Source organism: Neolamprologus brichardi, chromosome 8, assembly GCF_056152115.1.
Source record: "Neolamprologus brichardi isolate AB-2024 chromosome 8, ASM5615211v1, whole genome shotgun sequence".
Taxonomy (NCBI): Eukaryota; Metazoa; Chordata; class Actinopteri; order Cichliformes; family Cichlidae; genus Neolamprologus; species Neolamprologus brichardi.
Genome location: NC_142111.1, coordinates 26,369,224 through 26,396,520, shown reverse-complemented (window position 1 = coordinate 26,396,520; position 27,297 = coordinate 26,369,224). Strand labels below are relative to the sequence as shown.

The 27,297-nt window shown below is 43.9% G+C and overlaps 1 long non-coding RNA gene across 2 annotated transcripts; it reads left to right on the top strand.

The window, feature by feature from the left end:
- On the top strand, positions 1 to 26,653 carry LOC148101859 (uncharacterized). Of its 2 annotated transcripts, XR_015719428.1 has the most exons (5): positions 1 to 48; positions 3,994 to 4,150; positions 22,530 to 22,576; positions 25,598 to 25,847; positions 26,553 to 26,653. It is a non-coding gene; the product is annotated as an uncharacterized LOC148101859 (long non-coding RNA). The 2 variants fall into 2 exon arrangements; XR_015719427.1 differs by lacking the exon at positions 22,530 to 22,576.
- Positions 26,654 to 27,297: the final 644 nt, after the last annotated feature.

The window sequence follows — 27,297 nt, the reverse complement described above, 5'->3', positions numbered from 1 at the left end:
AAGCAGCGCAGCACAGCCCAGCTCAGTTTCCAACAATGGCGGCAGCTAGTAAGTTTTAATATTACTCTTATTATTCTTTCTGGGTCACAAAATAAACGTTTAACATATTTTCAGGCGAGAATGTAGCTGTGTAAACCTCAAATATCTGCTCAGTTTATCAAGACACCACATATTTTCAAAAGCGCTCCGACGTTTTCGGAGACGTCTGTTACCCACTAGCTCGATAGCTAGCCGGGGGCTAGGCTAACTAGAGCCGTGAGAACACCGGACTCCCGCAAATCGTTTTCAAACCCACCGCCGTCTTTCGCTACTCAGGTTAAACATGATATATGAGTCAGTTAGATAACTTAAAAATGTGGTATTGTTTGGCTTTTTTCAGTATTTTATTTGTTCCTGAGTAAATCGGTTTGACTGAGATTAAAGTTATAGTTTTTACACAGCTGAATAAACATCAAGCAGACAGCTGATTATCAGAAGTGTGAGATGCTCGAGAATTTACTCCGGTGTCCTGTTATATTCTAGATAGCAAGGAGTTTATTAAACTTCACCGAAACAATCTGCAGATTTCAATAAAATTTAATAAACTATCATCTTGTCTTTATTTTTAGTTAGCACAGACCTTAAACACTTAAAGCTGTAAGCTAATGATAGTTATATAAGAGCAGATGCTGCCGGTGCAATAAGCTGTACGTTTTACGTCCAATGGATGATGATCTGATTAGTCGACTATCAAAATAATCGTTTGTGGCAGCCCTAATGCTGCTGGACTCTGAGGTCTGTCAGACTTCACGCAGTGAACCTCGAAGTGTTGTTGATGTCATCCACATCAGCCAAACCCGTCACATGACCGCGTTTGTCCTATGAAAGCTTTTCATTCATTTTTCATACTTTTTTGTTCGGTGTGTGTTCGAAGGCTTCGCTCGGCTCTTGCTGCGATTACGCGCCGCTCTGCATTAGAGCTCCGGTGAAATGTCTGAACACAGTCATGAGCTCTGTCACCAACATGACCCGCGTGCTGCTGAGTGCCTCCCCCAAACTGAAATATTGACGACGCGCACACAGGGAACATTATTCTGCACTTTAAGAAAAGCAGCCTCAGCGAGGGGAAACAGCTCGAGGTCCCGCCCATGAAAAATGGATGCACATTAGCTAATGTGGCTAATATGAATTTAAACATGGCCGGTAGCTGTACAGCCCCCCCACCCCCCACCCAGGAGGTTTATAGGAACTGTTAATTGGCAACGAAGGTAAAAGAGCTGCTTCTTGCATAATTGCACACTGGCTGTGTTGTTTTTAATCTCCTCAGGCTCTCATTTGTGGGTCAGTTTTTCCAGGACTCCCCTCTCTGTCACAAAGGTGGAGAAGTTGTTTTTTAGTCAACACCTCGACGGCCAGCAGGATTCCTGCCTGCAGGCTTTAAGGGAGAATCCAAACTTGTATATTTTAGCTTGTGTTTTGAACGCGGTCCTCCATCCTGTCAGCGAGTCTGTGAAGTGACTGCGATGTGAATGTGATGTTGGAGGAGGTGATTAATATTTATTCCCCCCAGGCTCCTGATTAAATTGGAATTGGAGATATCCAATTTTTAATTTTTCAGTGGCGGTTCACAGCGAGGTGAATTTGTTTTACAGCCGCTCTTCTTTGTCTCTGTAGCAGGTCAGATGTGGAGGAATTTATCAAGCTTGCTTGAGGCGCGGTGAGGTCACGCTGCTGAAATCCAGCTGAAGAATAATTCAGATCCTTTGCTTAAGTAACAAAAAGAGAAAGATGGGGACGAGTTCCTCACTCGCTTAAAGAAAAAAACCGAGGGGAAGAGTTCAACAATCCTCAAAGTTGAAGAGATGAAGACATTTCATCATCTTCTTCTTCTTTTAGGGGTCTCCACAGAGGATGATCGGCCTCCACCTCCTCCCAGCATCCTCCTCTGTCATAAAATATCAGCAGCAGTAGAATTAAAAAGTCATTATTAAAGGAAGTGCAGTGTATACAGTTACAGCTGTTAGACGACTGTCAGAACTGAAGAAGCTTCTCGGATGAAACGTCCTTAAGAAACTTAAAGTCCGGTTGCTTTTCTTTCCAAGGTCCTTAGTGCAGAATGAGGTGTTGATGTCTTTTGGAGAGAGTCCTCTGTCCAAGGAGGAGGGGAAACCCAAACCTCCTTCCTCAGCAGGAAACATCGCGTTGAAGCCCACGTCTGGCTTAACCTGAATCGTTGTTATTTATTCCTAAACTGCACCAAGCTCAGGAGAACGTGCATGAGCAACTGAACAGTGAGTCCCAGTTTCTTGTGTCTCTGAGTCCTCGAACAAAGAGACGGGACTCTAACCTCTCCCTGATATGTCTGCAGTCCACAGTCATGCTTTGTTTTGTCTGAGTAATTGTTCCAAGCTGACAACATTCACTTTAGAAAGCTATAAAGCAATAAAGAGACGGCTAAAGATGGGAAATGGAACCATCCATAATGTGTAAAATGATTCCAGTTATGCTTAAACATACAGTATGTTGTCGTGTTGTTACTTATGGAGCGGTGTCTGCCTGCAGTATCTCAGGTTGTTTACCGTCTCCTCACTGAGCAGCAGCTGTTTTCCTGCCCTTGTTGGTTTTGTATGTGAAAAGAGTCCAAAAAAAAGTTTGTAAGTGTCAAAACATTTCACACTCGCGGGACATTTATCTGAGCGGCTGCTCGGCCGTCCACCGGGCGCTCCAGAAGTATTTGATGGCATTTGTCCTGAAGACTGTGAGAGCTGCAGAGGCCGTTAAGCCTTCCCACTGTGGACAGCGCTGTCAGAAAAATAAGACTGAGGCGGTTTAGTCGAGCGCGGAGAAACAGCCAGCGATGCTTTTGTTTCCAGCAAAACAGCAGAAAGACGACAGAAAACAAATGCCGTGGAGGAAGAGCAAAGATCGCGTTGGATCTGTGTAACTGTGCCTGTCGACAAGCATGTGAGAGGGAAGCGGCACAAAACATCCACGGTGTGCAGATTCAGTGAGAGTGGGACTCTCTGCAGACACAAAGAAAACAGCTGCTTTAAGGATAAAGTTCAGTTTAATCTGAAGGTTTTATCATCAGAGCTGGGATCACATCAGAGACCGATCCCTGTTTAAACTCTGTGGTCCTGACTAATTCTCATCTTTGGATAAATTCAATTCAATTCAATTTTATTTATATAGCGCCAAATCATAACAAAAGTCGCCTCAAGGCGCTTCATAGATACAGAGAAAAACCCAACAATCATATGACCCCCTATGAGCAGCACTTTGGCGACAGTGGGAAGGAAAAACTCCCTTTTAACAGGAAGAAACCTCCAGCAGAACCAGGCTCAGGGAGGGGCTGTTCTGCTCTGGAGGAAGTCTAACCTGAGCTGGTTGGTGTGCTCCTGATTACGTCTCTGCTATTTATCTGTCAAAAATAACTTAACAAATAAGATTTGCAAGAATCTGAATAATGGTCTTAAGAAAGCGTGCATGCTTCATCATTGTGACACGTTCATTTAACTGAGCTCAAATTGGACTGTTTACTGAGAGTTTTCTTACTTTTTGAATAACATCACTGATTTTCCCTGCTAATTAGTTAATTAAGGCAGATTGGCTGCTCTGGGTTTAAACATGCTAGGTTAATGCTGCCTCTCTCAGTCTTTTAAACGAGATTCTTAATCTCAGTGTTTTCACTTCCTGTTTAAATAAAGTTGTTTTTTTTTTAAAAAAAACAACAAGAACAAAATGTAATTACCAGAAATCTCTGCTTTTATTTTGTGCACTTTTACAGTGCAGCCTTGCAGCTTTAGTCCAACAAGTTCTAATAAAAGTATAAAAGTATTAACACAACTAAAGAAGCTTTACTGACACATGTCCCATCATCTGTCTGACCTGGTGGACGCAGTGTTATGGTGTGGGCATGTACGGCTGCCATACTTGCCCATGTATCTTTCCTCTCATCACATCTCCTCTGATCTCCTTTATGTCCTTTATGTCCTTTATGTCCTTTACGTCCAGGTTCATCCATAAAAAATCTCCAGAAATGTTGTCTGACCTGAGGACACGCGGCGGGAGGAGGCGTCCCGTCTTTCTGCACTAATTCATTGGATTTAAAACGAGGAATCTGAGCAGGCTGAAGTGGAGGCAGCGGTGTGGTATCTGCCATACAGGCCCAGTAAGTTCTCAGTGATGATTATTGATGATGTGACTGCTGATAATCGCATCAGGACAAACTGTGTTCAGAACTGCAGTCTGCTCACATTCAGACCAGTACTGCAAAACTGCTCAGAGCCAGAGAAATGGGAGACTCTTCAATGTTTTTGTACACATGGCGTTTAATTATTAGTTATTATTAGTTGTTATTACTCTTCCACAGCGTGTCTTTGTCCTCTCTCACCTCCAAGAGTCATTTCTTCCTGTTAAAAGGGAGTTTTTCCTTCCCACTGTCACCAAAGTTCTTGCTCATAGGGGTCATATGATGCTTGAGCTTTTCCTTTTAACTTATAATAAAAACACATTGACTGTTGTTGTGATTTATATATAAATCAAATTGAATTGAATTCAGTGGTCAGTCACCTGATCTCGACCCAGAAGCAGATTTTCAGTTATTGAAGATGAAACGTAAACACAGAGACCCACAACGAGCAGCTGAAGGTGTCTACAGACCCAGCAGTGCATCTCAGAAGAAACACCTCATTTGGTGATGTCCACGGTGTGATAACCCACTCCACCCACACTGGAGCCCTTTGCTGTGGTTGATCTTTCTGCAGACATTGGGAATGGACACATTTCCAGTCAGCAACACTGGGAACGCCTGAGCCCAGCGTGCTGCTGCTGTGTGAGAGACACCTTCAGTTTGGTTTCTTGCACTAAACAACACAACATGCAGCATTTCTTCACTCATGCACTCACACCACTGATCATACTGCACACAGCGTGCTCACTTTAAGTTCTTTCTTTAATTTAAGCATTTTGATCCAAGCAGTTTAATATTTATAATCATGTTTGTCTGATTATGTTCAGGTGAAAATGAGGCTCTTCTAAAAATGGCTTTAAATCCTCAACAGTTGCTGAAGTCAGCACTTCACTGACATCCTGATAGTTTGATTTAAAATCCGCTGTGCTGGTGTGACAGACGCAGAGCTACAAAAATCATCACGTCCAAATACTTTTAGTTTTTTTCCTACTTTTCATTTGTGTTTTCATTTCAAATCCACGTTGAGAGATTGTGTCATTAAAACTGTGCGAGTCCTGGTTCGTCATTAAGAATGAAAACCTGTTGGTTTATTCACCGCGCCTGACCAGCTAAAAATATCAGGCCGCTGTCCTCGACTGTCGAGGGAGGCGGTTGATAATTTAAGCGGTGGTGAGCTGAACGTTCGGGCTGTAAAGTGCTTCGATACTGTAGAAAGGAAATTCATATTTTATTTGTAGACGAGCTGCAGCTCGCAGTTATTTTTATCCCTGATTAATGATGTGATCTGTGAAAATTAGCAGTGAAGTTTTCCTTCAAGTGTCCTCACATCGTTACAGCTTCGTCTCAGACACACCTGTGCAGTGATCGGTGCACAGGTGTGAGAGTCAGAAGCGAAGACGTCTTTTGGAGTTTGGGACGCTGAGGCGTTTGTGCGGATGTTGATATTTCACCTCCAGACTGAAGCCCGAGAGACTCAAACATGAAAGTTTAATGTTTTCCGTCTGAGCGCGTTGTCCGAGCTTCCTCTCCCCGTAGGTTATTGATCACCGTTTCCTTGTTTGTTGCTCGCCCTTCTCTGCTCTCCTGCGACAGCCCGAGTGTTGGAACAAGAGCTTTCATCACACACGAGCACAGACGGGCCGACGCCCTGCATCCTAATCTGGAGATCAGAGGAAAGCGTTGCCCGCTGGGGGGGTCGCCTTTATGTCCAGGTTCAACCGTAAAAAGTCTCCGGTGAGATCGGAAATGCTGTCTGATCTGAGGAACCCCCGAGGGAGGAGTCGTCCTGTCTTTGTCTTTCTTCTGAGTCATTGGACTTAACATCAGGAATTTGAGCAGGTCGAAGTGCCTGCATCACACCGTAACCATGGGATACATCACGTTTATGATGTCACATCACTTTAGTTTAAAAGCAACTTTTCAGGGATCATTTCAGCTGTTACATCATTCAGTATGAAGTGAATCCCAATAATCTAATCAGGAGGAAATGAGGGCACAGGTAAGCTGCTCAGTTACAGCAATGTGCAAAAGTCTCGGATCACCACTCATTTCTTTGTTTTACTAAGAAAACGAGAAACAAATGCAGTCATTTGTTGCAATATGTGAAACATAGATACAAATACATGATATAAGGCACAAAGGTCCAATTCTAACACGCAGCATGAGCTTAATTTCTTCAGGAATACTTCTCCAGACTTCTTTGAGTGCTGGCTCAAGACTTTTGCACGCTGCTGTAAATTATTCAGTGTTGGTCTAACCTTTGCAGTATTTCCAATCTGTACAAAGCAAAACATCGACGGGACAATTGACCAAACTGGACTCGGCCTTTAGGCGCTAATATTGAGTCGTGGATTGAGTTTGTGTTTGTAGCAGATTGCTTTGGGTCAGGTTTAAGTTGTCCAAGCTGAGCTGAAGTGACATGAATATAATACGATCAGGATCAATAACAAAGACTTCAGCTTTGTTAGAGTTTTCGAGGATTCGGATCCAGCATCAGTTTTCTACCAACTCCTCAAACGTCTCTGCAATAACCAACCCTGAAACTGGCAATAAGGAATGAATTCATCAGTAATTAATTGTGTGGCGATGATTCATGCCAGCCATCTTTCCAGCATGGATGTTCACGTTGTAAAGTGCGTGTGCTAATGTGTGACCTAATGACAAACTCGACTGGAGCCAAAGTGTTTAACTGTTGCCATAAATCTGTTCATTGCCCTCCTCGGCTTTCACCCACCTCACAGTTTCCGGCAGATTAGCGATAAAGACGCTGCAGGCAGAGGGGCACTCGTGGGTACACGGAAACCCTCAGCATCACAGCGCCACTTCATTAAGAAAATGCCATTAAGTTCACGAGGTGGCGGAGAGCATCGGGCGTGACAGAGGCACTCCTAAACTTGAAGGAACCATCGAGGGGTCCTAATATTTATGGTTTTCTCCAACAGCGTCTGACTTGTGAGACCTGTGTGTCAGCAGGTGTTCATTTCAGCCACATCACTGCTGCTGGAAAATGGAGAAATCAATAGAAACGCAGAAAGTCTCGAGTCCACAGCTGGCAGGAAATACATAAAGCCTGCAGTGATGTGGAGTAAAGATGTGATTGCATGCATCTGTGGCGTGCACACAAATATGATTGGTCTCACGGTTCAGGCTGGATCAGGTGACCCTGAACATCCCTGAGCTATGCTGCTGTACGCTCAGCTGGAGGATTTCCCATGATGCACTGAGCACCGCTCACCGTGTTTCTACAGCACTGCTGCCTTTGTGTCTGTAGCCTGTGTTTTTGGTGTTTTGTGACTCTCAGGTTCTTTTTGAGTTATTTTGTGTCTCTTTGTGTTGTTTTTGCCTCTTCAGGCTTGTTTTGTCTCCTTGTGTCTGTTTATGGTGTTTTTTGAAGTAATCTTTTAAATCTTGTGGTCATTTGATGCTTCTAGCCAACTAGTCTTCCAGTCGGTCAACACCCTCCATCTTTGGGCGACCACTTTCAAATGCAGGTTGATTGCACGGTTTGCCTGATGGGAGGCAACCAGTCTCCAAACAGCTGCTGTCTCGACTGCAATCAGACGGGCAAAAAACCATTAATGGGCCAGTTCTTATTTGTGTGTTTCTGCTCTCCCTGAGCACTCAAGGTGCTTCATACAACTTGCCTCATTCACCCATTCATACAAACACATGCTTTTTATCTTATGCCTAACAAGTGTGCTCACCTGTTCACCTGTTATCACAGTTAATCAGCTATTGTCTCCAACAGGCTGCATGTAATTGCTGTTGTATAGGGCTGCCACGATTACGTCGACTATCAAAATCGTCGTTTGAAGCTTTGTAAGATCCCAAAAGACGCAGGAATAAGTAGTAGGATTTAAGAGTGTAATAACGGACTGAAACAGAAGATGGCAGCACTGCATGTACAAGGATGCCAGCTGCCGTTAAACCCCGAAGAAGAAGAAGCTGTGTCCCAGAATTCATAGCGCGGCCCAGCTCAGTTTCCAACAATGGCGGCAGCTAGTTAGTTTTAATATTACTCTTATTATTCTTTCTGGGTCACAAAATAAACGTTTAACATATTTTCAGGCGAGAATGTAGCTGTGTAAACCTCAAATATCTGCTCAGTTTATCAAGACACCACATATTTTCAAAAGCGCTCCGACGTTTTCGGAGACGTCCGTTAGCCACTAGCTCGATAGCTAGCCGGGGGCTAGGCTAACTAGAGCCGTGAGAACACCGGACTCCCGGCAAATCGTTTTCAAACCCACCGCCGTCTTTCGCTACTCAGGTTAAACATGATATATAAGTCACTTAGATAACTTAAAAATGTTATTGTTTGGCTTTTTTCAGTATTTTATTTGTTCCTGAGTAAATCGGTTTGGCTGAGATTAAAGTTATAGTTTTTACACAGCTGAATAAACGTCAAGCAGACAGCTGATTATCAGAAGTGTGAGATGCTCGAGAATTTACTCCGGTGTCCTGTTATATTTTAGATAGCAAGGAGTTTATTAAACTTCACCAAAACAATCTGCAAATTTCATTAAAATTTAATAAACTATCATCTTGTCTTTATTTTTAGTTAGCACATACCTTAAACACTTAAAGCTGTAAGCTAATGATAGTTATATAAGAGCAGATGCTGCTGGTGCAATAAGCTGTATGTTTTACGTCCAATGGATGATGATCTGATTAGTTGACTAATCGCAAAAAGAATCGTTTGTGGCAGCCCTGAAGCACCAGAGTCACTTTGAGAACGCTAACTGAAGGCGAGCGGCGGCCTAGTCTCTGTTTTTAACGTAACGGTGGCGATGATGTTACTCGTGCTGTGGTCTCCCACCACTGTGAGGTTACTGCAGTCAGTCTGGGATCACTTTTGATTCTTGAGGTTGTTGATTTTGGTACTTTGGTCATTTTACATCATTTTTGATGGTCGTCTTTTTACAGTCATGTGCTTTGATATTCTAATTATATTTGACGACAGTCTCAGGTCCGTTTGTGCTGGGATTGTTACTAAAAAAAGTAATATATTACACTTGCATTACTTTTCTTAAAAGTAATACGGGAAGTTACTGCTTGAAAACATTACATTACTTTGCATTAATCTGTAACATGTTACCAGTTAGTTTAATATAATCCTGAAGCTCTCACACACCAGCACAGATTCTTATCCTAACGAGTACATGTGATCATCTTTTAGTGTGAAGCGTGAACGCTGCTCATCGCTGCTTTTGTGACCTTGTTAGCGTTGCGTTAGCTCGCTGTCTGTGCTGATGCTTGTAAAGAGCAGCTGTTGTGTTAGCAGTTGTACTGCAGTTGTTGTGCGGTGCATGAAGGGAAATCAGCTGAGTGCAGCTTTCTGTCCATTTGACATGGAAACCTTTTGTAGCAGAAGTGAGGACGTAATGCATCACATGACTGCATTACTGAAGAATGTAATGTGATTACAGTAGCGTGATTGGGGGAAAGGATGAGCTCTGATAGTCCTTAATGAAGCCAAACACTTTGTGAGGCGTGTTTGCTTTGGGCCTGTTGTTAACCCGCTCTGATTGGTTTGCTGATTTGTGGGAAGCAGCTGCCGTTGTGCGTGGAAACCTGCACATACTTGAGAGCGTAGCTCTGATTGATGGCAGCTCCTCCACCGCGGTCCTTCCTCTCGAGCGTCCCGTGGTGTTTATTGGCTTCCGTGGATCTTAGAGGAGTCCCGCTGATTGACCCCGACGCTGCAGAGTTTGGATTCAAAGAGGGCGGGAACTAATTAACGAGAGCGAATGGGAGTTTAATCAGCGTCAGAGCGGCGGGGGGTCACGAGAAGTCTGGATAGCAGGAAGGGGAAAAGGGCGCCGCCCGTGCTGTGTTTAATTTGGAGGTGATTGTGCGGGTAATGGTGCGGGCAAATGTGCGGGGAGATTCTCCTCCCGGGCGTTTTGACACTGAGAGGCTTCCCCGCTGAGATTCGGCGCCTCTGAGCACACGGCGACACGAGCGGCCTAATGATCATTTATTGCTGTTTGTATCAGAGTCGACCAAACAACATCTGTGCCCGCGAGCTCGTTTGGAGCTCGTTGTGATGGATGTGTGTTAGACGCCATCTTCACCGCTGGTGTGACATTTCGAGCCTCCTCATCAGTGGAAGGAGAACGAAGGAGCGGCGTGATGCTGAGCATCGTGTCCTGATGATCGTTTGTCTGATTTGTTTCGTTTTTGTCGTCTTACACCAGCTTTTTGTGATTTTGTGCTTTTTTATGTTTCCTTGATCACTGTTTGTTCTCGGAGGTTGTTTTTATTCACGTGTCCTCCTCATTTAATCTCTCTTTGTGATTATTTTCCATCTCCCAAAGATCACTTTGTGGGTTGTTGTGGTATTTTTTGCATACTTAACCCTTTAAAGCCGGTCAGAGCAGCACGCTCTGTTTTGCGTAACTATTTTTAAATCCTGGTAGCTCTGCAACCACGTGAGCTAGCGCAACATTTTTTTTTTGCATATGAAACCGGAGGAGTTGTACTTACATCTTATGCCATCAGCTTGTCCTCGGTCACAGTTTCCTTCCACATATAGCTTTGCAAAAACTGCATAAAAAGCACTTGCAGCAACAAAAACATAATATTCCAGAAACACGCTTTGCTGATCCGATCAGCTGTTCATAACACTTCCTACGTCCATCAGCACGAACTATCGCATGTCCTCCATGACCTGCCCGAAACCGGAAGTGACGTCATTTTGCATAAATGTAGTTTTTTTACCATCAGGGCCTCATGAGCCTATACTGGTGTTTTTAAAAGTTATGTTTGACTTTATGACTTTCTGTGTGGTTTCTGGGATGCTTAGGACTCATATTGCACTGCTGGAAATAGTTTATTTTGATGCACATGCTGCTTTTTTGCAAATTTGCATTATAATATTTATTTTCGTTTTTCCTGCAGTGTATAAAAATTGGTGTATTTCAAAAATAAAACTATGAAGACACTCAAAACAAATTTCCTGTGGTGGGAAACTATTTTGTGCAACTTTTTTGTATTTACAGTTTTGAGGGATAAGCCTCTTAAATTTCTCTAACTAGAAATATATGTTAAAAAAACAAAAACGATTTTCAATTTTTTTGTAGTTTATTGCACTTTTTTGCAATTTATGTAATTACTATGCACTTAATGCAGACATATTATTAAAATTTAGGCTGTAATGGTTGTATTGATGTATATCAACTTGAAATGCTCCCAAAAATGGCTCCACAGCATGTAAACATATAATATAAGCTCTGGCGGACTTGGTTCTATGGTAGGTCTTAAAGGGTTAATGTTGTGCTCTGTGTCTTTATGGATGTTTTTGGACATTTGAAACGATTCTGTGATCATTTTCTTTAATATGTTTTCTTATTTTCATTTGTGGTGTTTTCATGGTGATTTTGATGACTTCACATCTCTGGATCATCATTTTATTATTACATAAATAGGGGGTTGTGTGGCGCTTTAATACTTCTTGAGTCGTCCTTTGTACATTTAGAGTTATCTTGTGATCCTTTAGTGTGTTTAATTTTATATTTGCGGTGCTTTTGTGTGTTTTGTGCTTACTTCGGGTCATTTTGTTGTTCTTCAAGGTAGTCTTTTCTGTCCTGCTTTGCTTATTATTATTTCTCTGCTCATTCGTGTCTTCGTGGACTTCGCTGAGGGCGTCTGTGGCAGAGGGCGTGGACGGTTGATCCACATGTCCTTGGGCAAAAGACTGAACCAAAAACGGCCACTAGTTTATCCGTCTGTGTGTTTGTGTGTGACAGATAAAGCGCTGTGTGACTGTGTGTGTGGACGGCTGAATGTGGTCGTTGAGAGGACTTGAAAAGGCGTTCATGTTCCCCGTTTGCCACTCGGCTCCTCAGCAGCTCGTTCACGTTTCCAGAGATGTAGAAATGATCCTCACAGAGGAGAGAAAGAGAGACACGTCTTCTCCCAAAACTGCGTCGGAGCGCGACGGGCGGAGACGGATCTCTGCCCTTAGGCCTCTGCTGTGAATGATAATTAATGGAGCTGCGTTCCAGTGCTGCAGCAGTGCATGCTGGGTAGGCGGCGAGGCTCCCCATTCATCACTGCTGACATCGGCATTTATCTGGTTAGCACCAGTGGAGGCTCAGAGCGGCGAGTCGCTGCTGAGGTCGAGGGACAGGAGCGAACGAGAAGACGGGAGCGTGAGGGAAATGACGAAGAGGCGACGGGCAATAAATGCAGCTGTGATGGTAAAATAATAGTTTGTAATCGGGAATGTACCAGGATTTCAAAAACAAACCACAAATGGCTCAGCTGAATAAAACACTTCAGAATCTGAGCTCCTGATTGGCTTAAATAAGTCAACAACTCGTCACAGATTCAGGTTGCTGGACTCAAAAGGGTACTCAGTAATATATGTGGGGCCCACGTGCTTGTATCCATGCCTGGAGATCTCATTAGGGGTACGCTCCTAATGAGACGACAGATGGCGTCCTGCAGGATCTCCTTCCAGATCTGCACCAGGCCGTCGCTGAGCTCCTGGACAGTCTAAGAACCAACCGGATGGCGTCGGATGGACTGAAACGAAATGTTTCAGAGGTCAGGCGAGTGTGGGGGCCGGTCCTTCATCCTCCGGGAACCTGCATACCTTTGGCTCAGGGTCTGGAAACAGGCCCAAGGGTTTAAACCGGTGGCAGGATCAGCCTGATGTTATTTGTATCCTGTAACTTTACTGTATAAAGAGCAAACATCTCCAACATGTCAGGAGTAGTTAGTCATTACAACAAGTGTGTGAACTAAAAATCAAGAATGTGGGATCCTGTTTGTCTGTGATTTGAACAGCCCAGCGCTGCTCCCGACGAAGGGAAAAGCAACCCTGCAGGGAGACCTACCTCTGCACCTGTGCAGGTGAAGCCAAAGGGCAGATTTGCTTCACCATATTTTCTAGTCTTTGGCTCAGAATGAAGTTGGTTTGGAAACATATTCAGCGATGCTTCATCTCCTACTTTGCGTTTGTGTGGGCGCCCCCCCTGCAATGGCTCTGTGCCCCACCCCCCTAGGGAGCGGGCCCCACACTTTGGGAAGCTCTGGTTTAGTCACAGCGTCCTGCAGGAGGTCATTTTGTAGATCTAGCAGTGCTCATCCTGTTCCTCGTTGCACAAAGGAGCAGATACCGGTCCTGCTGATGGATTAAGGGCCGTCTATGACCCTGTCCAGCTCTCCTAGAGCGACGCCCGTCTCCTGGATTCTCCTCCATGGTCTTCAGACTGTGCTGTGAGACACAACAAACCTTCTGGCAACGGCACGCATTGATGTGTCAGCCTGGAGGACTTAGGCGACCTGTGCAACCTCTGGAGGGTCCAGGTATCAGCTCAGTGGCTCTCAGCCTGGCTTCCACCTTTTCCATTCAAACCAAAGCAGCTGAAACTGATTAACAGCTCTGCTAACTAACTGACCAGGTAAGTTTACCTGACGATGCGTGTTCGATCATTTGTTCCAGTTCTTTTGTTGGTCATACAGTCCAAAGTCTTTGGATATTTTGGGTAATTATGACGCACATATTTAAATGTTGACTGTAGAGAAGCAGGGAGGCAGATTTTCTTCACGTGGCGTTGTCGTTAGAGACAACTCAGAAGAACAAAGTAGCATAGAGGAGCAGGCGATTGGTGTTTAGCTCATATTTCAGGAGTTCACGAGGCACAAAATAGCGCTTCACACTTTGTTCTCAGGGCGTCGAAGGTTTATTTTGATCGCAGCGGTCGATTCAGGAGTGGAGGCACGAGGAGAGGTCACAGAGAGATGCGAACAGCTGGGAGAGGTCACAGCAGGTCGTTTCAGGAGAAAGGAAAGATTACAGAGGTGAACGGGAGACGCGGGAGGTTCAGCTCCTCTTTTCCTCTCTGCAGCAGCTCGGCTTGTTTTCACCTCTTGGGGCAAACACAGCTGAAAGGTGAGCAGGTTCAACAAAGAGCTCCGTGCTCTCAAAGTTTTTCAGCAGAGAAACTTTCAAAGTTTAAAATATTTGAGTATATTAGGTGGATGTTACACTTGTTATGGACGTGAACTGTGGACAACGTCCATCCATCAGAGTAAAAAGCATTCATACAGGGTCAAAGTTATACATACTGCAGATGTAATGTTCCCTGACTGACCCTCAGCAACCTGGACTTTAATCAGACGCCGCCTGCCATCGCTGGATCTTTGAACCTTCTTCTACTTTAGTCGAGTTTCATGGTGTTGATTCATCAGGTGTGCACGTAGTTCCTTGGACTTTAGGAACAACAAGCTGCCAGCTGTGTTCAGCCTTTACCACAGGAGTACGTTCGGCTTTGGCATCGACTAACCCTGGGTCATCTCATGGTGTCGGCTGAGATAGATGAACTTTAAAAACTTCTTAGTCCAGCAGAAATCACATCTGTTTGACTTCCAGGGAGAAAATAAAACTCCTCATCCTCCTCGCTGTAAAAGCTTCAAAGTGTTTTTCCGTTAAACACCGTTTAGGTTGCGCCCCCGTGACTCCTCAGCCTGCCACAAAGGAAAAGAACACGAGGTGACAGCACCCACTTTAGCCTGTGGCGAGGAGTTCTTGTCGGGCCACTTGGAGGAGAAAGGAGGCGGCGGTGAAGGGGCAGAAAGTGGAGCAGAAAGAAGATGGAAGATGGGAACAGGATGAACTCCAATTAGCTTGCAGCATGGAGGTCAGAGTAGAGGGGTGACGGTGAGGGAGCAGGGGTGAGGATGGGGGAGGAGGTGCCGCTATCTCGTTAGCCTGCAGCAAGAAGGTGAAAGTCAGTGCTCGGTAGGAAGGAGGTTGTGCTTCTCTGATTGTGACGCAAGCTGCAGTGTTTCTCTGCGTTTTCATCCTGGCTTAACGGCATCCTGTTGGTTTGAGACTCTGATGTTACCGAGTGTGTGAAGGGTTATAGAGCGCTGTGGCGTCCACTGTTTGGCTCACGTCTGGTTCTCCGGGTCCTGAACTGGCTTCTAAACCCGTCTCTGACTTGTGGAGCTTTTCTTAAGTTTGAATAATCGTCTACATGATCCCTGCTGCACACACATAGCGTAGCATTTCCTCCGCAGTTTTGGTGATCTGACCGTGCCGGTTGGTTCTTAACCATCCAGGAGCCAGAGTGAAAATCGCAAGTCAAAGACTCTCAAACCCAAGAAAGTTGTGTTTTGTTGATGGTGTGTTTGTCGATGCCTGTTCCGTAGTTTCCCCACTAACAAAGAGCTGAGGCCTGAAAGCTAGCAGAGTTAATGTTTTCCTCATTCAAGTCTGTCCCGTATCTAGCAAGTGAAAATAAAAAAAATAAATAAAATAAACAATAAAAGGTGAATCAAATAGACCATTACGGCAAGGCTGGGATGGTCTATTTGGTAAAGTAAATCCATTGGGCATCTTTCTTTGCCTTTAGACAATAATTCTGATGCAAAAGAGCCAAACGGGACAGGCAAAAAAAAAAAAAGAGTTAATGGGCCAGTATCACCAAGAGCTTTGAATTTGGCAACCTCTTAAAGTCTGATGCCATTAGCCTGCTGATAGAGCAGCCACACCAGGTGTAAGAATGAAGTTTAACATCCAGGCATCAACAGAACTGAAAAGTTTAACAGGGTTTGAAGTTAACAGTTAGCTCGCTAGTTTGCACCTAAACATGATGTAGCATGTTGTGACTGAGAGATTTCTGAAACAATTCAAACGTACAGCTCTGCTATCACTTCCAACATAAATGAAGATAGAAACTAAACAGCAGTGATGTTTGCAGGGTTACTGAAGTTGGGCTAGCTGCTATATAATGATGTGCTACGTGATCGCTAGCAAAACAGCTATGTTAGCATAACATTAGCACAGTGAAGCTGAAGGATGAACGCCAACTTTTTCCACTCGATAAAAGTTAACGTGCGGGATTCTGATGGTTAGAGATGAATGTAATCGCATGGCAGGATGCTGTCAGTGTTGCCAACTCCTCAGTAAGGAAAATCGCTATTGGTTGTCCTAAAAGTCGCCAAATGACGTCATCGCCTAATTTGCACAATTGGTCATGCTAATGTAATTGTAACCTACGTTGTTGGAGAGAGAAATAACATCGTGGAAGAGACATAAAGTGAGTAAAAAACGTCCTAAATGCATTTAGAGTTTATTTAGAACTACAAATTACATTTATTTTAGCAATTATTGTTTTTTAATGTCACAATTCCAACCCTGCTCCTTTATCCGGGCTTGGACCGGCAAAAGTGACCCGAAATAGGCACTCTGGTGGAGTTACTGTGTGTGTGTGTGTGTTTATAAGTAGTTTTAAACCTTGTGATCCACAAAACAGCATAAGAGTAAAAGAACTGACTACGTTACAGTCAGAGCAGCGGCTTCGCTCATGCGCGATTCATTTGCAGTCGGATGCACAGGTGTGAACGTCTCCTGCCCTGATAGCAGCTGGGGGAGGACTATCCTCCGCCTGTGAGCGCTTTGGCACGGGTGAGGCGCCCAAGGCAGCACCGCTGCTTGTTGAGAGTAAGAGCGATACGCGCTTTCACGTCAAAAAGTCGTCATAAATAAGTCTCCAATAACACCAGAAAAAGTCGCCAGATTTGTCGCTAGTCGCTTTTTAGAAAAAAAGTCGCTAAGGGGGTCTGAAAACTCGCTAAATATAGCGACAAAGTCGCTAAGTTGGCAACACAGGATGCTGTAAAAGGACCAAACTTGAGTCAGGAGAACAACTGAGATAATCCATCCACAATACGAGGTTAGTCATTAATATACTGCTGCTGGGCTGTAGCTACATCGTAAGGGTTAAAAACTGAGCTTTAAAATGAACAGTGGTAATAAAAACAGGTCGACAGTGATCACTGACTGTTTTTAGGGGCTTGTTCAGATTAAATAGAATAAGAAACATTAAAACATGTTGAAAACACAACAGCCTTATTAGGTCATCACTTAAAGACGGGTTGGCCCTCAGATTCTTCCCATCCTGCGTTAACCCTGCATGAGGATTGGGTGGTGAACGTGCTGAAACACAAACTGGCTCTGCAGCAGTTCGGGCACAGCTGTGGGTCGAGTTTAGACCTCGTGTTTGCAAATAAACCCTGCAGTGAATACAGCAACGCCACAAACTTGTGCATTTACAGTAACGCTGTGTCTGAATTAGTTATACTAATAAACACCAGGATTAAAGGTCTTTTAAAGAAGGATAATTCAGTTTGAAAAATATTAATTTGTACAAATATGTCACAAAATTTACACCAAAGGGAAACATCAGCCACAGACACATATGTTAGGTTTGTATTGTGTTCCCATGAGGCTTTAAGCACCTCACGGGGCTGTTTTTTTTTAGCATTTTGAGAGCAAAGAGGAAATGGTGAAATGTCCCAACATCTAAAGAGTGAAAACAGTGAAGGTAGCAGGAGTGAGGAGAGAAAAAGTGAAACGATGAGAGACAAATGGAGCAGGACGAGGAGGTGACAGTATTAGGTTAGCCTGCTGAGGTGGGATGAGGAGTGACAGGGAATTGAGGTAAACAGGGGCAACAGAGAGGCAGCAGAAAGCAGGAGGTACATGGAGGAGCTGTCAGGGTGGAGATGACTCACTGCAAGAAGGTCATCGCTCTCAGACGAGCGCGAGGAGGAATGATGGATGGAGCTGGACGAGGACGCGACGAGAGGAGGAGGAGGCAACACTGTCGGGTCGATGTGCTGCTCAAAGTAAAAAGAGGAAAAGGAAGTGAGATTTTGAGGGAGGGGAGAAGTTATCGGGTTGGCTGTGAGGTGAGCCGATGTGACAGAAAGAGGAGGAGAAGCGGCGTCAGGAGGAAAGTGGAAGATGCGACACTGAAGCTGCGGCGAAAACACCGTCCAAGATATCAAAGTGAAGCCTCTGACGGGGTTTGTCCTGCAAGTGAAAGGAAAACATGCTGTTCGAAGCTTCTTTATCAGTCGAATCTGATCAGAAACTCTGAAACTGAAGAAATCCTTATTATTTATTTATTTATTTCTAAATCTCAAATAACTAAATCAAAGCACCGAACAAGGAAAAAACAGGCATCAGGTGACATGTTGGTGTGGATCAGATTTATTGATCCCTGGATTTCAGATGACTCCTCCTCTGGTTGGAGTCGCTACATTTGTCCTGATTAAACATATTTAAAGCTACAACATTTGTTGTGGAAAAGTGGCCCAATAATTAATCTGTGCAGGGAGCTGACGGGAGACCAGCACATCAAACCTGTGAGCAGCACAACGTTTGCACAGGTGCAGGATGCGTAACACTGGCTGCTGACATCATTACTGTGTGTAAATGAGAGAAAACCACAGAAAGCACGACGTGTCTGCTTTCATTTGCTCCGTCTGTCTCTTTCTTCCACACTCGAAGTCAATGCAGTAAATCACATCAAAGAGGAGAAGCTGTGCCCTCTGAGGATGTGAAATGCTTTCACTCAGGTAACTTTATATATCCTCCTCTCTGGTTTGCTTCCTCCTCTCCTCACTCATCCAGCTGCTGCTCTCATCCAGTTGCCCCGGAGCAGCAGATTAATCAGATAGAAACTCTTCCTCTCGTCCTCCTCTGATATACAGATCACCTCCCGAGGAGTCTGACTAAACGGTTCCTGTCTCCTCAGTTTGGATCATGTCTCCTCGTCCTTTCTGGGCGTTCGGGTTGAACGTGCTTTGCTTCAGGTGCAGATCAGGAACGAGCAGCACGCTGGCGAGTCTTAAGGCTTTAGACATAAACAAAAATTCACAACGCTGAATCATTTCTTTCAGCTGGTCGGCCTCTCTGACACGTCTGTCTCAAAGCAGAAATGCAAACCCAAGTCTGTGAGTCAGCAACGTGAGTGCAACTCCATCAGATATATATGCAAACATATTCATGTAATTATAGATTCGTAGACGGCTGGATTCTGGTTCGTGTGCATTTCCAGGTGCACGCTGTGTTCTCTCCAATGGGTGGGGACCACGTCCACAGTCCTGCCGGCACTTTAAACAGCTCTGCTAGTTCCAGTGAGCCAATCAGGCTTCAGCCCTGCAGTGTGCGACTGCAATCTTAACACAGCCCAACCTGGAAACCACATGGAGTCACAGGAGTCCACCTGTAAGCTTCCCCAATAAGTCCCACCTTTAAAAACTGCTGACAGGTGAAGTTTGAAACGCTCATCGGTGAGTGGGACGTGTTAGTGTGCGTGTTATTACAGCTGTTATGATGGAAGCAGGAAAGATGGATGCATTCAATCTAATAGCAACTCTACAGAGGGCAGGTTAGCATTAGCACTGGACCATGGAGCAGCGAACGCAGGTGGCGTGTTACAGCACGCTCTCGTTACACCACACGGACGACAGAGACTGTTTACCTTGAAGCGGTGGCGGCGCGATGCCCACATGACGACGTTCTGCTGGGTTTCTGCAGCTCTTACTGTGTCGTGCATTCCTGACCTCAGCAGTTTTGTTAAACTGGTCAAACAGACGCCGATGAAACCCTCTTATGAAAATGCAACACTGAGAGAAACAGTTGACCGCCCTGGGAGAAGATCTCGTCCTCGTCCAGTTAGCACCGTTAAAGGATGCAGAACATCCTTCATAAAGTCCTGACAGGAGGAAGAGGAGGAGCTTTCTAATGGGTCCAGTGAAGGTAATGGCATCATGTGCAGAGAAGTGGAGCATCATCGGTGAAACTGTAAAAAAACAGGTGAGACATGAAGCACCAGCGCTCCCTCCTCATGCTGAGTCCCTCCTGACGTGGACCCAGTCAGTCCCATACGTGCAGCCGGGGGAAAACACGCTGATTAATTCAAAGGATCTCTTGTAAGTCGGTCGACCCCGGGTCGCCGCCAAAAAGCCCCGTCTCTGCGTGCTGCCCTGCAGGATACGCCAAGCTCGTTAATTAAACGACCGCTTTAATTAAGAGGTCAGCACTAATCTGGCCTTGTTTTGGTACAACGCTGTGAAAGGACGGGGATTTCTGTAACGTGCACGCTTGATGGGAAAATACAAGAAAGCTGATTTGCAGGATTTTCAATTATGAGGAAAAGTCAGGAAAGCATTAAAGTCACAAAATATCTGATTCCAGTTGATAAAATTAATCTTGACTTTGATTTTTATTCACCTTAAATTAACCAAGAATGGAACGTCATGACGAAAAGACTCTTCATCTCAGTCTTTAGTTTCCTTCCCTCCTGTCGCCGTCCCTGTAAATGTGTCGAGCCTCATTCCTGCACCCTCTCCTCCCCGTCACGTCCCCGGGCCTCAGTCTTCTCCTCCAGGTAAATATTGATCCACTAAATTACTTCTCAAGGTCGTCAGTGGCGAGTGGCACAGCGTCACGATAAGCCCGCAGCTGTCGGCTGGCGTCGCAGGCTGACGGCTCCCGGGGTGAACGCCAAAGTCTTCGCCGTCGATACAAATGTCAAGTGTCAAAAGGAAAGGGTAGCGCTACAGGTGGTGGGAGGGCATCTATCGAGGGGCAGATCCTGGGTCTGTACTTAAGTCTCGCGTGTTGTCTCACGCCAGGAAACCGTCTCCGGACCGCACACGTCTATTAAACGAGCTCCGAGGCGTCGCTCGTGTTTTCATCGACATTTTATAGAGCTGTTAAACACGGCCACAAACACCCAGGTGTCCCGCTGGATTTCACTGCGCTTTATTGTTCGGTATCTGCCTCAGGCACCCATTAAAAATACAACAGAGGACACGCAGGGCATAAATACATAAGCACATAAAATATATAGCAATGAGGATGATCTGGGGGTGGGGATGTTTGTGTTTTAGTGTCTAAACAAAGGCCTGGAATTTGCTGATTATTTTAATTCTGACTGATCTGCACATTATCTCCTTGATTAATTGTTGGGTCATCAAAAACCATCAAGCGGCTTGATGTTAAAGCCTCTCGTGCAAAATCAGAACCATAATTAGGATGAAATACGAAGTGAAAGGGAGGGATTGAAGCCAGGGCAGATTTAGAATCGCTGTGCAAGCAAAACATGCTCCAGTGAAATGATGGTGTCCTCTGTTCACTCCCATGTTGGAGCTCAACGACCCAATCAGAAGTGTGGCCACTTTGAAAGTCTGTGTCTGGAGCGTAGACGCCACAAAAATAGATATAACTGCCTCTGAAGAAGCGCTTTAAACTGCATTCTTTTCAGTGGCCAGCAGGGGGCAACGACTCGTGATGGATGAGTGTGGGACTTTTATTATTCTTTTGCTAACTGATAAAAGAACTCGAATTTACCGTAAACTGTAATTTGTTATACTTCATTTTTTGCTGCATTAAATTATAAACGCGGCACTTTAAATAAAATTCAGCGTGGATTCAGACGAGACGTTTAACTGACACAGAACCAGGATCAGAGTCACGTCTTGAACTAGTTCTGCAACCGATTTACTTTACTGTCTCTGAACTTGAGCTGATGATTGGAATCGCCCCCAAAATGGTTTTTTTTTCCAACAATATCTTTATTATTTTTTACATTTTAATGACTTACAAACAGTCCAACATTCTAAACACTACATAAACATACTCTCCTCTCAGACAGCAAAAAGAAAACAAAAAAGTCGTCAGATTTATCACTCCATTAAAGGCCTAAATTTGTCATTATCCCAAATCAAATGTCATTGCCCTCAGTCCTCGTCCTCCTCAGATGATACAAATCCTTCTACAAAATTCACAAATGGTCTCCACACCTTCTCAAAAACATCCAATTTCCTTTTCAGTAAACATGTTATCCGCTCCAATGGCAAAGCCACCATCATTTGTTTTACCCACTGTGTGATACTCGGTTCCCTTGTTTTTTTCCATTTTAGTGCAATTAATCTTTTTGCTTGTAACAAACCCATATCAATAAACATTCTGTCACTTTTTGTGTACCTCATGTTTTCTGGGTACAATCCCAGAATAAGGAAGCCAGGATCCAAAACAACCTCCTTGGATAATATTTGTTTCATAGTTTGTGTTACTGCAACCCAAAAGGAGCCAATCTTCCTGCAATCCCAAATACAACGCCAAAAGTTACCTTTATCTTCATTACATTTATTACACGTGTCTGGAATATTAGAGTTGTACTTATTTAATTTTTCCGGAGTAACATATATTCGCATTAACCATTTGTATTGCAACAACCTTAGTCTAGAATTAATAGTTTGTTTATGAGCTTTTGCGCAAACCAATGCCCATTGTTCCATGGATATGTCCTTCTTTAAATCATTTTTCCAGGCGTTCAACCTTCCCAACGAATTGTCAGATGTTTTGGACCTAATCAATTTATATATTTCTGATATTGCCCCTTTTTTTGAACTGCTTTTGCTAATTATGTCTTCCAATTCTGATTTTGGTGGTTTGGTGAAGGTATTATTTTGATTTGCTCCCCAAAATGTATTTTAATCTTCAGTTTATGTCAACATGATTCACTTCTTGTGTCTGATTTAGTTTCCAGACAACCTGCGAATGTGCAAACGAAGAACTTCCCAGATCAGGTACGGCTCTCTGACCTGCACACGCTGCTGTTACGTACGCTTCAACATTATAAGTCAGCCAGCTTCACTTGGTTTTGATCAGACTTTTCTGACCTCGTCCCTTTAGGCAGACACGGTTGAGATCTGCTGACATTTAAGCAGCTCTGAATGTCCCGTGTTTGTTGGTTTGTTGCCGTGTAGATTTATTGAGAATGGTCGGAAAAGAGAAAATATCCAGCGAGGAGAAAATGCCTTGTTGGTGATGCCAAAGGTCAGAGGAGAATAGCCAGACTGCCAACAGTAACTTCTTACAAACGAGGGATGAGGTTTTGAACAGAAGGGCTCCAGCAGCTGAAGACTGCACCGGGCGCCTCTCCTGTCAGCTAAGAGCTGAAATTCACACAGGCTCACTGAAACTGAACAACAGGATGGAAACATGATTTCTGCTGTGACGTTCAGACAGTAGAGTCAACATGTGGTGCTCAGTCCCTGCTTGTATGTATTGTTCAGACTGCTGATGGTGGCGCTGTCTTCACCACAACACACCAATGAGTCTGTCGGTGTCCTCTCTCCTGAGCGGAGCAAGTTGTTTCCTATTGTGTGCACCGAGTCTGTGTGTGTGATACTGAGCTGCATGTTTCCTGTGTACACTCTTTGGATACTTTGTGTTTGCAGTTTTTCTCAGCGTTGTGTTGGCAGCAGAATGTGTGTGTCATTCATTCCACGTTGGTCTTGTTCACACAGTGCAAAGTAAAGGAATTGCAAAGACCCACACAGACACACACACATACGGGCGAGAGGCTAATTATACGGTTCATCATGCTCAGTCTCGCTGCTCTCCCTCCTCTCCTTTAAGCCCGGGCCATTATCCTCCTTGATATATCACCTTTTCACTTGCAAATGACTGACACCATTGAATCCGGGCACTCACACTCTGCAAGTGGCACTTTCTCCTCCAAGAATAGAGACCATAATAAGTCTCAGTGTGGTCAAGGACAATAGACGGCTTTTTATCTCTATAATGACCATCACTGCTGCAGAGGGCCAATTTCTGTGAACTTTTAACACGACTGTGTGGCTGCACTGCCAAGTCTGAGAGAAGTTACAGCTTTTATGGTGAAATTACACGATTTATGGTCTATACTACAGAAGACAGCAGGACGGCTGGGAACGGAGTAGTTTTCTGTAAATGTGCCAACACGTCTATGTTCTCGTGTGCACATGTGACCCATGTCATTTTCCAAAGTTTGAGATTTCTGATCATTTGGCAGTCATTGAACGCACCACAGTGCGGCCTAGTCCAGCTCCAGGATTCCGTGGATCTGAGGAGGCGCGTGCTGTTCTCGTGCCCTCTGCGAGCTGGAAACTTGGATACATTTAACACGAGTCGCTGTCGATAAGTTTACGAAACATTTGCAGTTGAAGCTGATGTTTAATGTGTTGTTAGAGAGAGAGGTCATGTAGCACTACGAATGATCTCCTGGTGAGTTAGCTCGCAGCGCATGTTCATATTGAATGTTCTGCACCTTGTTACGCTGCAGCGAGGTGTCAGCTGAGCTGCTGCGATGGTTTTTGTTACAAAAAGAAGCTAAATGTTATATAATGTGTGAATGAGGTTATTAGGCTGGACAGCTGATTGTTAGCAAGCTAGCGGCTTAGCAAGCTAGCGGCTAAGCAAGCTAGCGGCTTAGCAAGCTACCGGCTAAGCAAGCTAGCGGCTAAGCAAGCAACCGGCTAAGCAAGCTAGCTTGGTCAGTACTGATGTGTTGATGTCTAAGAGATTTTGTTTAACAGTATTTCTGTTTATCTGTTTATATTTTTATTTTGGTAAAACTGTTAGTGTGATACTGGGAGTCATGCAGAGGTGGAAAGAGTACTAAAATATTTTACTCAAGTAAAAGTACTATTACTTTGCTGAAATTTTACTCAAGTACAAGTAAAATTACCTGTCTAAAAATTTACTCAAGTAAAAGTAAAAAGTAGCTCATTTAAAATGTACTCAGAGTAAAAGTTACATAGTTACTTTTTTGTCAGCGGGAGGACAGCCTCTTCTGAGTAGTGCAAAAAAGACAATGGGATAAATCTCAAAGTAGTTGTTTTTTTAATTAAAAGAAAAACTTTACAAATTAAAGTGCAGTGGCAGTTAAACTGCAAGTCTATACATCAAAATTTATAATGGTCACCAAACCAACCAAACTGTCAAAACCATATAATTCTTTTACATGAGAATGTGTTCTGAACTGTCAAATAAGAGATCAAGTACTGAATTGAGCTGTACGGCAGCTGCTATAATATTGTGTTTTAATTTTTTTAACTTGGCCCTGTTAATTTTGAGGAGCAATTCAATTCAATAAAACTTTATTGATCCTGAAGGTAAGTAAAAAAAATTTAAGTTGCGTGGACAACAACGTGCCCAATAACAGCTTATGTCTTAACTTAATGTGATTAACTTGAGCATCCTTTTTGCTAAAATAAATGTACAGGTTTCATTTAACTTACCTCTACATGCTTGCGCAGGTTTGATGTGGAATTTCTAAAAGCTGCTAACTCGGTCTCTCTGGGCAAACACAGCTTACACTGCATAATAAAGCTGTTGCCTTTCTTGCACTTGAAGCCGAAATGGTCCCTTAAATACGGCCAGGGGTTCACATCGGTTTCTTCAAGTTCAGGGTCAGCAGAATTCGACGGGGTTTCTTTTTTCACTGGATCTGTACCACCGATGTCAGACTCCATCTTTATCGTGACCCAACGCCAATTTGTTCTACTACCCATCATTCCCTGCAGTATTTCCAAAGCGCAATGTTGGGTTTTTTTGTTTGTTCTTTTAATTTACTCAGTAACGGGTGTGATTGAAAATGTAGCGAAGTACAATACTTTTTAAAAAATATACTTAAGTAAAAGTAAAATTACCGACTTGAAAAACACAAGAAAACTACTCAATTACAGTAACGCAAGTAAATGTAATTCGTTACTTTCCACCTTTGTGAATATGTTTTGGTTAATTCCTCGGCACACTCATGTGTGGGCTGGTTTTTCCTTTAGTATCCTGTTCCTGCTGGATGAAGCATCCTCATCCAATGACGCCGCTGAACCATCCTGAGATGGCCGTTGCTGCAGGTGTAGATGCTGTTACCGGATACTACACAGTTCCAAGGAACAAATGGAAGGCCCCAACAACACATTGAAGGCCACCAACAACACATTGAAGGCCACCAACAAAGTGCTGAGCTCACGTGTTCGTTTGGCCAAAGGACGTCAAAAAGTTTTGGGGGCTGGGACACTAAAAGAAAAGGTTTATTGTCATATAATTGGGTTTTAATAAATGTTTGTGTGGTGTCATTGTGTGCTGGCAGATCTTCCTGTTACCTATAGGTGGAGCTAGGTGCTACCAATCTTGTTATTATCTAATTTATCATACAGATTTATCATACAGATCTAGATTTTGTATCGTATAGTGTGTAGTGTATGTTTACTTCAAGGACGCAAAGCGAAAAAACAAAGCAGGACTTGACGAACAACAACTTGGTGGGAAACAGAGAAACTGCCTTTTTCCCCCACTATTTTTAGTATCATATATATAGTATTAGGGTCAAGTGATGTAGAGCAGCTGGATAGCGTAGTGGTAAGACTACAGGGCTTTGGAGCGGGAGTCGCAGGGTCGATTCCCGGCTGGGGCGTCTGTATCCAGTAAGGGAAGCTGCTCTCATGGATGAGGATGGATGTAGTTGTTTAGGAGACAGTTAATCATGCTAATGTCATGCTAATCTAATGTAAATCAATCAGCATAGTCATAGTGTGGCTCAGTGTCAACGTGAAAAATGGAGTACCAACACACTGAGCCACGGTGTAACCCTGTCATCATGATTATGCTGATTGATTAACTGTCTCCTAAACAACTACATACATCTATCTATCTTACAGGGGGGAGGGGTGATGATAACTCCCCCTGTCCTGGCTCCCCCTTGCCGTAGCATGTGTGTTGTACCTCATCCATGAGAGCAGCTTCCCTTACTGGATACAGACGCCCCAGCCGGGAATCGAACCTGCGACTCCCGCTCCAAAGCCATGTAGTCTTACCACTACGCTATCCAGCTGCTCTACATCGCTTGATACCCTTAATACTATATGTATGATACTATATATATGATACTAAATACAGTGGAAGAAAAGCCAGTTTCTCTGTTTCTCACGATTGTGTTTTTCCATCCATCCATGAGAGGAGCTTCCCTTACTGGATACAGACGCCCCAGCCGGGAATCGACCCTGCGACTCCCGCTCCAAAGCCATGTAGTCTTACCACTACGCTATCCAGCTGCTCTACATCAGCTTCTCTGTTTCCCACCATTGTGTTTTTAATTTAAATAAAATATTTCTTTAACTTCCCTGTTATGCGTTTGAGTAAATGAATCTGTGCTTTTGCTCACAGCTGGAACAGAGTGCCATTAAAACTGTTATTTTTCACGTTGACTCCTTTCTTAGCTTCAACCAACATTATTAGCTAACTTACTCATGGACAAATAAATAAATAAATAATCACTCTTGTAAAAGCGAAAGGCTCAGCCTATCACAGATCATCGATATATTCATCCAATCACCCGACCTTAACGTGTATATGTATGTAATCATACATGTTTGTGGTTATATGGCAAATAACTGTAATAAATCCGTTAAAAACAGAGATCTGTTTTCCATCTATGCACACAGAAATCCGAAATTCATATTAATCACTTACATTCAGAGTC